This window comes from Argiope bruennichi, chromosome 1 (genome assembly GCF_947563725.1).
Source record: "Argiope bruennichi chromosome 1, qqArgBrue1.1, whole genome shotgun sequence".
Lineage (NCBI taxonomy): Eukaryota > Metazoa > Arthropoda > Arachnida > Araneae > Araneidae > Argiope > Argiope bruennichi.
In genome coordinates this window covers 30,360,983-30,376,745 of record NC_079151.1, presented here as the reverse complement: position 1 = coordinate 30,376,745, position 15,763 = coordinate 30,360,983, and the positions used below count along the sequence as shown (strand labels likewise).

Genomic DNA, 15,763 nt, shown 5'->3' with positions numbered 1-15,763 from the left:
GGAATACAAAACCAAACAATAAGAACATGAAAGATAAATACAACGTATGATTTCTAGATGGGTTGCTGTGACAGCGAAGCTACCTGCCGTTATGCGGATTGATTTTTCTGCCTGTGCTGACTAATGACCAAAGCGAAGAATGATGGATGCTATGGAGTAAAATAAATTAAAATAGTTTGGTCAGACCAATTTTTTGAGTCAAAAGTGACTAAGAGGGGATTAATATTATGCCCCGACACCGTTCATTTTTTGATCAATCATTATTGGTGACCGGAGATGAAATAATCATGTTGCGGATTTGTAATATCATTCACAGTCATGTTAATCCAAGGTAGGGGTGATAATTTTAATGAAATTCTTAATGATTACCAGGCGGATCACCTCCCTCTCCCATCTTTATGGCAATTCGCGACTGGACAAGAAAAATAAAGGTTCTGAAAAAATGCAAGAATTATGCCCTACCTCTCAGAAGAACTGAGATCTGAAGATTCTTCTTGCAAATTTCGTGTAATTCTATACTTTATCGGAAAATTTTGGAAACTCGAGTCTTACACGAGTGAATTTTCTCTAGAATTTTGTTCCTCCTGATAAATTAGTAAAGCGCCTAGTTCTATCGATAGTGCTCTTACTATTATTTCATTAATAATTTTCGAATAGCTTATATTATTAATTTTTCAAGTATTGTTCTTTACGTAAATCTTGATTGTGTTTCCTTATTACCTAAGATTCATATTTTCTGGAATATCCTTGTTCTCCTTTGTCCAACTTTTTGGACTTCATTCTCAGTACATACATCGTATGATTTTTTTTTCATTATATTATATCCCATTCAACATTTACCTTCGTTACTGCCTGTCTATGTTTGTTTCAGCGAAAAAATTACATTTTAAAGCGATGGTATCTGTCATGTGTTTAACTGACATCTGGGAACACTTGAAATTCTGGCTGCAAAAAAGAGGCAATAACTATGTACAAGAACACTTCAACATCATTGCTTAGACTCAGCTTATTGGAAATAATTTGTTTTATTTTAAGGAATTGAAAACTATTCAACAGGGGAATCAAACATATCTTCTTGGAGTAAATGTTCCTTGAGTTCCACACTAGTTAGTGTCATTTCATTCATCACACATCATCTTGCAGTATCTATTTTATGTTATGTTATATACTTCATTATCACGGTGTTCACTATTGTTTAATTTACAATTACATGCTTCTTAGAAAAAAGCAGTCATTAGTTGAGCTTAGATCTTTTAAAATCATTTAATTGTTATTGTAAATCATGCTCTGCATGTATCTAATAAAGTATTTTATATTATAAAAGAATTTATAACAGATTGTACTGTGGATTTTGAATAGCATTAAGAAATTATTGCATCGAACAAAAATTTTCATCTTTGTATTATCCATATTTCATATTCTTTTTACATTTTCTTATGATATCAATGTCCCATATTGTAGAAAAATTTTTAAATTTGCCTTCTTTTTGTCTAAATGTGCATAATTTTTCTTCAATTTCTTAATTTAGATGGTAATAGAAGCTTAAAGTGAATATTTCCATTTGAAATATATTATTATTGATCCGAATGTCAAGCATTTTTTAAAAAATCTTCGTTTGTATTTCGGTTAAGATTAAGTAAAAAATTGTATTCTTTAAGGATTTTTAAACTAAATGCATATTGGGTATTTTTTATTTTTTCATTAATTTATGAATACTATTATATTTCTTTGTTAAAACAAATTTCAAATTATGAGTGAACCGCTTAGGTGCCTTTGTGTTCTGTAATTTGCTGATTAGTTTTAGTTCAAAAGTTAATAGACACCAAATGCTCAATATTTCATTTCTGATAGATTCCAACGTTCTGAACGAGCCGAAATAAGGCGTCGAGTTGTAAGAATTTTTTGTCTCCCCCGGTTTAGAACCAAAGACATGACTGTTTATCATACTGTTTATAAGAATATCATCCTTATTACTTACCATTTCAAAATAAATTCCATTATCGATTCACAACCGTTATTATTTTCGATTAGATCAGCGAAATACCAATAAAATATAAATAAGACATTTCCAACAAAGTTATTATTTGGTAAATGGAATAGTTGAATATTGTTTGTAAACAGGCAAGGAATTGAAAAAAAAATATGTGTAAAAATTTAATCGACAAATAGTTTCGAACAAATAAGATTATGAACTGAACAACATAATCCCATATGATTAAATAAACACCCTTTTAAATTAGTTTCTATATGAATAAAGTTTCATTTGAACCTTACTTTCGAAATAAAAGAAATAACAGCAATTTCCTGGTAAATGTCGATAAACACTGCGACTTTTGTTTGAAAAGATCTCCAATACATGGGAGTCCATTGCATACCATTCCATCGTATGAGATTAAATGTTCAGTACTCTGAGAAAAACTGGGTATTGCGAGATCTATTTAATCTTTTATTCTCTTCAGTGATTTGGTGCATTTTGTAGCCTTACACATTACATATCGAGATCTCGTTTTTTAATAAATGAGAAATTTCGTCTCATATTTCTATAAATTTTTAATTAAATCAACATGTTAAAGATTTATTCCATTTCAATGCCTTATTTTTGTAACTTTGTTAATATATAAATATGCTTATTTTTTTAGTTTATATACCATGAAAGAAAAAAAATGACTAAAGTAGTGAAACACTTAAAAAATTAATCGCAGTTATTATTAATTATGATCGTAATTATTAATTAAAATATTAATTATTACAGTATATTTTAGGGAAAAATAAATTTCATCCAAAGATAACATAGAAAATTATTATTTTACTGGGGGTTTCAAATAGAATATAATATAAATAGTTCAATAAATAATTAATAGGCCAATATATTATTAATAAATAAATATTTATACTTTATTATACATGACAATGATTTTAATAATCCATTGCAAATACAAATTGTAATTTTAATGGCTGATAGTTTATAGTCTTTAAAAAATAAAAATCTGAAATGAAAATTAAAGTTAAAATAAGAATAAAAGTTAAAAATTTAAATTACAAATTAAAACTCTAATTTATCAAGATTTATTTAATAAAGCTAAACACGACTTTTAAAGGACCTGCTTGCAGCCTTACCTTAGCACAGCGACTTTAGGCAATAAATGAAAATTCGTCAATATCAGTGGATGAAGATTACGATCATCCTGAATAACTCTAGTGTGGCTTTTATAATGTGTCTTAACACATCAAATATAATGTAATCTAAATTCTAAATATTTCTTAATTTCATTATCTAATAACATTTATATATATCTATCAATAATAAATATGAATGTGTGTGTGTTGGCTAGATCGCTTGTGAAAGAGTTACCCAATTTGGCACTACATAATTTGGAGTATGGGGATGTGTGATATTTATTATATTTTTCACTAATTACAGTTAAAGATATGTTTTATATTATTTTAGAAACATTTCTTTATTTAGAACCAAGCGATAGCGAAAAAATTTCAAACTGAGTTCATTTTCACACTACAACTCTTTTTTTGTGATTAATTGTATGTATAAATATAGGGATAAAAATTAAGGAAATGCATAACACAATGAATAAAACTGTGTTTTCAAAAGGTAACTAAAATAGTATATATATATATATATATATATATATATATATATATATATATATATATATATATATATATATATATAATATATCAAAACTTGAAGTTTAAACATATTTTTCAGAAGAATCCATTAAGACAAAGTTTCACAAAATATTTAATTAAAATTTTTAGCAATCTTATTCCCAGTGAACTAATCTTCCAGTGCTTTTAGCCATATAATAAAATTTTTATATGATTTTGAAAATTCAAAGAAAAAGAATTCGCATATTTTATGTTCAATAAGTCCCTTACAAAAGCTATCAACATTGTCGCAATTATAATTGTGATATGTGATTGATTCATTACTTTTATTTAATTAAACTGAGAAATAACAAAAGACAAATCCTTTTAAAGCATACAACTAAAGTTATTAATCTTGATTTCCAACAGAATATATCCTTTTTAAAAAACCATTCAAATCACGAAATGCCTTTCATTTTCGCCTTTGTTTCCCCAAAATATTTTTTTTTCAAAATAATAAAATAAAGGAACAAAATATGTATCACACCACAACAAAAGTAATTTATGTTCATTACCAGATAAAAGGAGATTTATATAACTATTTGTCAAATCTAAGTTTTAGACCCGACATAACAGATTTCGAGCTAGTCGTGTTTATCTACCATTATTTTGATTTCACTCAGACTCTCATCCGTAAGATTTCCACCCCTCCCCTGCTTTTTCCTATTCCAGACAACGCAGCAGCGGAAATAGATTAGTCTAGCACATCCTCCGAGAAAGTCTCATTTATAAAGATGGAACTTATCTGATTTTTTCCCCCTGTTGTCTGTTTTCTTTTATTCCCTTATTTATTTTTAATGAAAGCTTTTCTGATTTCTTATCTATCTTGTGTACGGAAGTGTAAAAAGGGGCGGGGAGAAGAAGAATGCGCCCCGATAACGTTTTTAAAAGAAATAGTTGGATGATAAATTTAAAAACAGGAAGGTTTCTCTAGCTTTTTTTTTAAGTTTTTTTTTTTTTTTATTGAAGCCTGTGAAATTGAATTTTTGCTCGCAGCCTTCATCTGTCGTCGCCAAAGTTACTGAAGAGAAATAAATGTCTCTTTTAAACATTTTAAACCTGATAAAATCGCTGAAATTTCATTGATTGTGATGTAGTTGTATTTATTATTCGGTTGATGAGAATTGAATGTGTTCCGCTGGCAACAGAGAGACAATTCAGTTCTAACTTCGGATGTTTGTTTTTTATTTTTTTCTACGCACTGAAAAAAAATAATGTTTGAGAATACGCACTTCAAAAAGTTTTCGAGAATATAAACTACAAAAAAAAATCCATTTACAATAGTGCATTATAAAAGAAATATATAGGGTGTTCATTAATTATTGTCGGGGTTTCCGTACCTCATAACTTTCGAATAAAAAATATTACGCAAAAACCGATTACGTATTCGTAAATTACAACTCAAATAATTTTATTAATGATATTAAAGTGTAAAGCTTGCACAATTTGTACTTTGTAGGCATTCAGCTGAAGGCGATTATGTATTCGTACATTCGCTGAACAAATTTTGACTCGAATTGAGGATGATGAAGATTACTTTCGGAAATGGTTCTTCAGTGACGAATCCACTTTTCCTGTGTCAGAAAAAGTGAATAAACATAACTGTAGAATATGGGGCCCGGAGAACCCGCATGATTATCATGTCAAAATTTGTTCAGCGAATTTACGAATACATAATCGCCCTCCGCTGAATGCCTACAAAGTGCAAATTGTGCAAGCTTTACACTTTAATATCATTAATAAAATTCTTTGAGTTGTAATTTACGAATACGTAATTGGTTTTTGCGTAATATTTTTTATTCGAAAGTTATGAGGTACGGAAACCCCGACAATAATTAATGAACACCCTATACAAAATAATAAAAAAACCCCACAAAATACAAAAATACAAAATAATACAAATTACAAAATAATACAAAAATACAAAATACAAAATAATGCAAGAATACAAAATGAATAAACACAAAAAGTCAAAATAAATAAAAGTCACACAAGAAACACGCATAAATAACAGATACAAATTTAAAAAGAAAAATCACATGATGTTTACTCGTAGCAGAACACTATAACACTAACAAGAGAATACACTACGTAATTATAAGTTTAAAATTAGCAGCCATTTGATTTAAAACATTAAAAAACTTTCAAACAAAAAATGTGAAAAGTCTTCAATATATTTTTTAAAAACATTTTTATAATTTCTTTAAAGAAAAATAGAATTCGCCTGTCCCGTTAATCGGAATAGACCTTTATGTGTTCCAGAAGCGATGACACACAATATTCACTTTAAAACTTATATGTAAGCTAAAATAAATTATAAATTTTTTGTAAGATTTAAACGATAAATAATTTCAAAATTTAGAAGAATTCAGCTCATTAATTTTTTAATTTTTTTTTCTTAATAGGAATAATACATATACTTTAAAGCTAAAATGTAATGTTTATAAGTTATTATGCAATAGCAATCTCGCCAAATCCTTGTCAAATATATCAAAATATAGAGAAAAAAATACTTCAAAATGTTTTTATTGCTGTAAATTATTGCTCAGCCACCCAAAACATACTGTTACGAATCTGTGGTGCGGCTTCCCAGCATAGTGGGTTCCATAGGAGGTCCCAGAGCTTGGCGACAAACTTTACGACCATTTGGCGACTTTGGCGCCAAAATAGATTATACCCGAAACATCGAGAATTTCCCCTCTCCTTCCAGTAGGAACCGAGATATGCCTCGAACGTTCCTGATTGGTTGGGAGGTTTCTAGCCCCGCCTCCTGAGACCTATAAAAGGAGCAGCCTGCAGCTGCCGGGTCTTCGTGAACCAGCAGTAGTCGAGAGTAGTCGGAATCGACGATAAGGAACTGGCCTTCCAGAGATAAGCGGAGCAGCAACAGAGTGAAGCTAGTGCTGAACTAAGCTGTGCGCTACTGTCTGCAGTAGAGTCTTGTTATATGCTGCTGTTGTTGCTGCACGTCTCGGCTGAAGATAATCGTCTTCTGTGCTGTATATAGTTGTCGTCTTTGTGCTGTCCTGTGTGTCTTCGTGTAAATAAACGTCGTTGTTTTATTTTCTACTGCCGCCTGGTGATTGAGCGTTCTTCACACCATATAACTCCCACTATCCAAACGAGCCCCGGAAATTTCGGAGCAATACCATTATATCAAGCATCAGTAAAACAGATAGAATAATAACATGTGTTGAAAAAAGAGAATTTCTTATATATAAAAAATATATGATACTGAAGAACTAAGCTTGTGGCGGTAAAATTTCTTTTCTTTACGAATTTAGTTAGATAGGTACTTTTCGTTGATCTTTTTTTCGGGTGAATTTTTCTTAAAATAACACAAATATTGTTCTGAAAATTTTACTAGAATCCCCTCCTGTATAATATATGCTTTAAAGGAAGTGCAACAATATCGTACAGAAGTTTAAAAAATTTAGTTTAGTTTTTTTTTTTTTTTTTTTTTTTTTTTCAAAATTTCCAGTTTTGAATTTTTAATGCTTGACAACTGAATTTGCAGTCTTTTAATAATTATAAGCTTCATATTTAATATTTTCTTCTTAAATAAATAATCTTTTAATTATTAAACTTCATCAATTTTACTATTTTCTATCTCCCTCTCCCACATTGAGTCAAATATTTGCCAGAATAAAATAAAAGTTAACGCTAAAACTTGTCAAGTTAATCTAGACTATTAAACATGATTTTATTTGGCATCTAAAAATTATTATAAACGCTTATAAAACTACCTTCTGCGTAGAGGGTTTGACCTTGTCTTTGAGCATTTCTAATTTTTTAAATTTTGATTTAAAAAAAAGTATTATTTTAGAATATTTAACTGTTTTAGAAGAATCACCTACCGAATTTTTCTATGAAATAATTAGAAATACTTTAAAATGCACAGAAAAGTAAAATAATAAAACGATTTAAATAACGTAATTACTTATTTTAAGCCTCTTTAACTATTTACCAATTTAAATGAAATCAAAAATACCTAAAAATGAAATTTGTAAAAAATGAACTGAATGTCTAAATTTATATTTAATAAAAATGTTTTGATTTAAGGTTTTAATTTATTCATTTGTAGCACACATTACAGCTAGTTTTTTCCCTCCCGGAATTTCAGCCGTGTTACTCATGATAACAATAGTTAGCGGTATTGATAAACTGGTATTCTGAATTTCCAACCTTTTGTACCATCCATAATCCATATTCTATAGAAAAGGAAATCTTTGGAAATAGATGATTGGAATGATGATTGCTAGTCATGGATTGAAGATATGAGTTTGAGAATTATGGTCATTGGTCAATAGAAACTTCAAGAAAAATTCTTGGAAATCATTAGTTTGTGGTATTATGGATCCACAGTGGCAGAATTAGAACCTGCAACTATTCTGAACAAATTCTTTGCAAGAGTGATCATTCCAAGTTCCATTACTTCGAGCAGTGAAAATTACTTATAGTCATACTGAGAAAGGAAGGATTATAGAGAGTGCTTTATTCTGTGGACAATAATCTTTAATAAAAATGTCTTAGTCATTTGAAAGATTTATTAAATAAGCACAAAAATTTAATAACTCATGAATTAAATATTAATATCTTAAAATATTTCATTATTTTAAGTTGTAAACAATGTTTATTGAACGATAAGGTTTAATTCATCTACAACTTTGAAGCAGAAATAACTTCGTAGATCTTATTAAATGTCGCTTAAGAATGCGAGATAGAGCATAAAATGAAACTGTTTAAATTTACTTCAATATTCATTCAATATATCTTTCAAACATTTATATTAATTGACATATCATATATTTATTAAGAAACTTACAATTATGAGGTGAAATTGTAACGCTATCCATATTGCAACATTAGAAAAAAAATCGTAATAAAGATTTTTAAGGCTATACTTTTGTTAATTTAATTAACTTTTACATATTTATTATTATTGAATTAATTCATTCACATTAATGAATAAAATTTTAAATGATGAGATAGTGTACTGTCATCGAGAATACATAAATATACTAATTTTCAAAAGTCTGTCATGTCAGGAAGTAAGTGAAAAATCTAATGTAAAATTCTCTACTTACAAGTGCTGAACACGCAATTAAATTAATTAAAAGTGCATAAAAACCGAATTAAATTTTTGAGGTGAGCCATGACAAAAGCTCTGATACGAAAATCACTGATGAATGATCAGATTAGAAAACCAAGGATGAAAGATCTGATAAAGGTTTGCTATATTCACGGTGATTTCAAAGAAAGAATTTTCTTTTTGGCTAGGCTGAGCTGTTGTGATACTTTTTAAGGTTCTTATTTTGAAAACATTTTCCATTAAAAGCGTATTCATTCTTTTTTGGGAACTAAAACTTGTACTATTATATGCAGCGATAAGTGGGGATTTTCCGACTGAGTAGTTGCCAAAGGCTGGATTAAATGAGGGTCTATGCAACCAGTAGGTAGTTTAAAAAGATATTTGCAAAAGTAGTAAATCGCTATGATGAATGATGTGATAAGAAAATTTTAGTGTATTCAAGATGATTTCAATGGAGTATTTTCGTTTTTGGCTAGGTTGCGCTATTTTGTTACTATATTTTGCAAAGTTCTTATTTTGGGAATATTGGTTAAATTATTTTCAATTATATTTATAACTAAACCTTCTACTATTTGCAACGATCAGTGTCAAACTTCCGACTAAGCAACAGTTCGGCTGATGGGGGGGGGAAGGCATGATAGTTATTATTAGTCTAATAACAAAGTGAATAAATTTATAAAAAAAATACAAACTTTATCAAATAGTACGAAATTTTTTTTTTAATACTTGGTCAAATATAATTGACTAGATTCTTATCTGCTTCATTGAGTTATTAAAGTGTTCTCAATCACTGAACGATTGCTTAACCCTTTAAAGGGCCATTTTTTTCTAGTCATATTATGTTAAAAAATTTTTAGACTTGAAATTAGAATAGAAAGGGGATTTATTTAGCTTATTAGATAACTTTAATTTGATTCATTAATTAATTTGGTTAATTTATAATTAAGTAACACATCAAGACACATCATTTTGATTGAGATAAAGAACTGAAGCATCTAAGTTTCTGACTTACTAAAAAAATGTGTCAGAACTTATGCCAACCTACATAATTTCATACAAAGATTGATAAATTTGGTTGGAAGCATACTTCCCACGGCTCTAGAAAGAGTTAATATTATTGCATACAAACATGGATGTTACACAATAAAGATCATAGTAAATAAATAAAAACATATGAATTTTCACAAAGTGTTAAAAAAGTTAACCTAAAATGAAAGATATACTATTAATATATATATATATATATATATATATATATATATGTATATATATATATATAATATGCTGAAATTCGAGACTGAATTGATTGTTAGGATAAATTATTAAAATGATAATGTGCACTGCCTGGGTCTGGAAAATAGCTGAATCTGGCCCTGATAATAGCTCAAAAGAATTTAAGTTCAACATTTTAGGCTAATAAAAGCCATTCGGTATTTATTTATGTTACTTTGTATTCATTTATGTTACAGCCTGTATATATTTCTGTTATTTATTTCCAGTGTATTTGCATTTATTACGCTTTTTTATTTACAAATTTATTTGCACACTTTCATCTTCTTTTATTATTGTACAGTTGGTTTCCTTGGAAACCGAGTATTCTTCTTTATAAAAATAGAACGCAATATATAGCGGAATATTCGTTTTCAGAATAAGCTAATTTTATGCATTCTCATAAATTTAAGGATACTATATGATAGTACAAACATAAATTGTAAGAATATAGCTGTATAAGAATGTAAAGTATGTTATTATTTGAAGTATAAGAATAAGTTAAAGTACTTTACTATAAGAATATGGCAAAATGGGCATAAGAAATGTAATGACTCATTGAGAATAGTTCCGACATTTTTCATAATGCAAAATACCTCAAACAAATGCCGGCGTCCTGACATACGGGTAGCGCATCTTCCCCGTGATCTGGGCGTCCCTGGTTCGAATCCCGGTTCGGGCATGGTTGTTCTTCATCTGTGTTCTATCTGTGAGGTGTGTGAATGTGCCTCCCCCTGTAAAAAGGGGTTGTGCAAGTGAATGTGTATGTGTCATCTTCATATGAGCTAGAAGGCAGACTTCTGCCCTCGGGTGCTCAGGAGTCTTTACCCTCAGAAGCTACTGCACCCCCTTTCTGTGGTAACGCGGACACGACATCATCATGATCATCACCTCAAACAATTGCAGAATAGTAGCAGTCTCAATCGAGAGTCATGACAAAATCAACTCACTGCACAGAAGAGACTACAGGAAATTTTAGAGGTATCATAAATGCCAATGCATTGCCAAATATTGCTTTTGTACCAATAAATCCTTCACTCCAACCGTCAATGTTACCTACCTTATTGGAGATTTCAAATATTTTGCTTTGGTAGCAACTGACTGAACTTATGGAGGTTCATTTACAATGAAAGCAATCTTTGCACAACTTTATCTACACTCTTAAATGAAACAGTGCTCTTTTTATACTATTACAGAATTAATTAAACTTTCATGAGGTAATATAAATGAATAATGTTTTCTCTTAAATGCTCAGAGTAGAATTTCGTAATCCATCATTCCATTTCTACTGATTTTAGTAATGAATTTAAAAAAAACCCTGGAAAATGAAAAAATTATTTATGATTCCTCATATCATTAAGTAAGTCATTAAGTTTGTTTAAAAATTACGTTTGTATTCTTATATGGTAATGTATAATTCTTTAATCATACAGCAATTACGCATTCGAGCATTGAACAATTGTTTCTCTAATTTATAAATAAGAATCAAAGCTTCCAGAGAAGCTGTAATTTGATACAAAAATTACATATACATATCTTAAATAGTCTATGAATTCTTAATTGAGACAAAATATCTAGATAACAAATAGTTTTCTAGATAAATTTTGATTTTTAATATCATAGCTTTATTTAAAACTATGGATAACTGCATCGAGGGTTTTTTTCAGATGTTTTTTATTAAGGTATTAGAATAAGAACATTTAAAAACACGGCTTCATATTACTATTATTAATATAGATTCTAAGCCATATTTTCATTCATTTATTAAAATTACTGAAAAATTACTTTTTCACTGTTTTGTTTACAAAAATGAAATATTGTGAAACATTGGAGTTGAATTTTGGATACACAACTACCCGTACCTAAACTTGAAAGTAAAAATATTTCATTTTGATATAACATCTAGCTTAATATTAAATGCACAACTTATATATCTGGGTAAAAATACAATCTTTGCACAAAAGGTCTAGTTGGTGTCGCTCATGGGATTTGTCCCATTTGGAAAGAAAGTTAAAATATCCCGTTTCTAGTTATAAGTTTTATTCTCTCTCCCCTTTTGAAAACTCTCATCCTGTGGGAGACCTCTATGAACTCCCAGGTCGCAATCCTTATCTCTTAAAGAAGATCGGTTCAGCAGTTGCCATACTTTTGAAGATAATTAACAATCGATCACCCAATGCGCCAAAGGAATTTGGCTGTCTTCCGTTTATCTCCCGTCCTTTACTCAAAATGCATATAAGTTTCCTGTATATTTAGTTGGATGTTCAGCCTTGATGGCAACCGAAAGTCATAATATTTAAATGGATTTTGTGGTACTGATGAATCTTAACGTTTTATAAGTGCAAGAAACATTATTATTATTATGTTTGTCATTGTGACTATTTCTGGGGAGGGGGGGGTATGTCTATGAACACGCTTACTTAATAATAAAACTAACTTTATGAATTATATTTAGCATGTAGTCTAAATATCAAAATTATAGATTGGTGAAATGCTTTTGGTTACCATATTTTCCTAAATATAACAAAGCTAAGCTCAAAATTCGTTAGTGTGCATTTTCCATTCATGTCATTTTTCATAATATAATAATACAATATTCCACATCCATATGAACACGTATTTGTTTGTTGCAACGTTTTTTTTTTTCTGTCTGGTCTTCTTCTCCTTACAATGATTCAAAACTATAAAGTCTGCCCAAAATAATCAATGAATTTCAAGATATAGCTTTAAGCCGAGAAATAATAAAATCTTACTTTATTTTTCTTTTGATATTTATGCTTATTATATATCGAGTAGGCTCTTAAGCGAATTGCTTTGACAATGAAAGGTTTCAATAACCAACTCCATTAAAGGTCTGATATCCATACAGTGTATGTATATACTAAATCTATCGAGATATAATATCCTATGGCGTAGAAGTTTGAAGATGATACTGTCTGTAGTCTTCCTTTTCTATCTGTGTATTAGGATTGTGATGTTTGTCTCAAAATTTATCTTAGTGTATTGCTTTAAAATTGGACCATAATCTGACTAAACTGCTAACTAATGCTGTTTAAATTATTTTATATAGCCAAATAAAAAATGAAATCCTAATTCTCTGCCGTTGTTTTGTTTAAATCTTCAGATTATTTCTTCTAATATTGACGTTATTTGTTAGTACACAGTTGAAAAGAGTTTTATCAATAAATAGAGAGCTTTGCCTTCTGCGCGCTTTCGCTATCAAACCACGATGTTATTTGATATTGTACGCAATGTTCTTTACTTCAAGTCAGCAAGTTTTTAAACTGCATTGGCCATTTTTTCAATGCTTGAAGATTAAACATTTTATGATGAGATTATGACATTCCGGTCAGTCAACTTCCAATTCAAAACTCAAAGCTCCACAATGAAAACATTCTTTCCTTATATCTACAATATCTAAATATTGAATCAGTTTTTCAAATTTTGCTGCAGACTTCATCTTCGCTGGAAGCCTCATCACTATTTAAAAAAAAACAATGCAGAGTTAACACGTGTATTTCTTAGTTATTCAGACAATTGTTTGTCAAGAACCGAAAAAGCTCCATTATTCCAAAAAGGTAGACAAACTGGAAAGTTATTAATCAGTGTTGCCACAAACGGTATGTCTAAAAGTAAAATCAACAAATAATATTGTTTTAAACTCGTTTGCTGCTCATTTGGTGTTAATTAAAGCTTTACTTTTTTCTCTTTTTGTGTCACTATTTCACCGTCATGTGCAATATAAATACTTTCTATGACGTAATAATAATTTTTTATTAAATATCTCAATCAATATTGGCAAAACTAACCTCATAAGTCATGGATCAAGTGATTCACTATCTACCAGTCACTAAGCGAATAAAGTGTAATGTTTACATAAAAATTTTTGTGTGTAATAGATAGACAATCTAAATGTTTATAAAGAAACGGTCTCTTATTAATGACTATGTTTTCACTCAAAATGAAATCATTTTTTTTTCTGGCAGAAATTAAATAAATAAAAATAAAAATTGCATGAACGCAAGCAAGGTCGCGTCCAGGAAAGTTAACAGGCCACAAACAGAAACCGAACACCTCGTAACAACACCCATCAAATTTTATGATCATATTGGTTAGCTGAAAGTGGAGGGAAATGGATGGCACCCCATGGGAGTGTTAAAGTATTAAGTGGGTAGTTGGCATGTAGTGGACCATTATTTCCAGTCACTAGATTTAGCTGGCACACCTCGCTTTAACTAACAAGTTCGGGTTCTGCTTATCATTAGGTTGCGTTGGAGAAAAAGCGTGATTTAGTACTATAATAATAAATAGCGAATTATATAATTATCTCTTAGACTCATCTAGTTAATTTTATAAATTATTTTATGTAAAATTCGAAAAGGATTCGATTGCGAGGAAGTAAAAAATCTTTATTACTCCTTTTTGAAAGTGGCTTTTTAGCTTGATTTAACTGACAATCGTTAAAATATATGTTGAAAAGCTTTATGATGATTGGATCGATAAACATTTTAAAAGGAAGTACACATTTTTGAATTAATTACTAAAAGCCAAGAATACTAAACAATCTTAGAAAATTCATGATTAATAATCATAATGTATAATACAGTAGAACTTCAAGTATTCGGATTAAAAAGGACTAAATCCAATCCGGATAATCAACTCTCTGGATAATTAGATAATGTCAAAAGTAATTATATATATAAAAAAAATAAAAGAAATTTAAACCTATAGCCTGAAACGTCGTAATAGGATGATAATTTAGGGTTTATTAGTCTGTTTTGCTCTTGTGTTTTCTTATTCTTGTCTATTGCACTTATTATTGTTATTTTTCTATTTTGTTATTTTTAAAAAAATTACTCTTAGTTATAGCTAAAATATTTTGCATATAAAAAATGTGTTTAATATCATCACAATGCATGAATATGTGTGTAAAAATGCAGTTACAAAAAACAATAAAAAAATTTGAAAAAAAAAAAACCACTTACAAATATTTTGAAAATTTTATTTAAATTAGATATGAAAGTTATGGAGAAACGAGATGGGTATTATTAAAAGTCTAATTAGTTTCTTGAAGATGTTTTTTGTATAATTATGTGTTCCAAAGTTGGTGAGGAATAAATTAAAAATTAGTTTAATTTCTTTTTCAAATTAAAATTTTAAATAAATCCTTTTATTGAGAACAGCTTCTACTCAAAAAATAACTACTTATCAAATTTAATAGTGCTTAGTTCCATTTGCTCTGTAGAACGTTTTATTCGATTTTCGAATAGCATCTGAGTATCAAATTTTATATTTGCTTAGATTATGTTTTGCCGAGACTTTTCATGAGCTTACAATGAAACAACAATAAGATAATTATAATTAATGACTTACAAAAATCTTGACAGCGTATTTAGGAAGATGAAAAACAAGGTTAGTCATCAATGTTCACAGCAAATAGACAAATCGCCATTTTCAATGAAAATATAAAGTCCTCTTCAAAAAATTATTACCGATCAACATCTATGTAATTAGGCAAGAAATAAGAAAACTTGATATAAGGAAGTTGTAACATTCACCGTTTCCCAGTAATGATAAGACATTTACAGCCAGCTGTGTCGACGCTGTTAAATACTAAACTCCTCGAGATAGCCAATGGTGGATCTTTTCACCTGGGTGGTCTCGCATCTGTTCATTAGCGACTACAGGGAAAGATCACATGAGGAATTCCTCGTTCAAGAGGTATTGATCGTACCTTTA

General features: G+C 29.3%; 1 protein-coding gene across 9 annotated transcripts in view; it reads left to right on the top strand.

Annotated features, from left to right (window-relative positions):
• The window catches only part of LOC129964467 (uncharacterized), a 441,580-nt gene that overhangs the window by 257,408 nt on the left and 168,409 nt on the right, over positions 1-15,763 (top strand). The gene's annotated exons all lie outside the window — the stretch shown is intronic.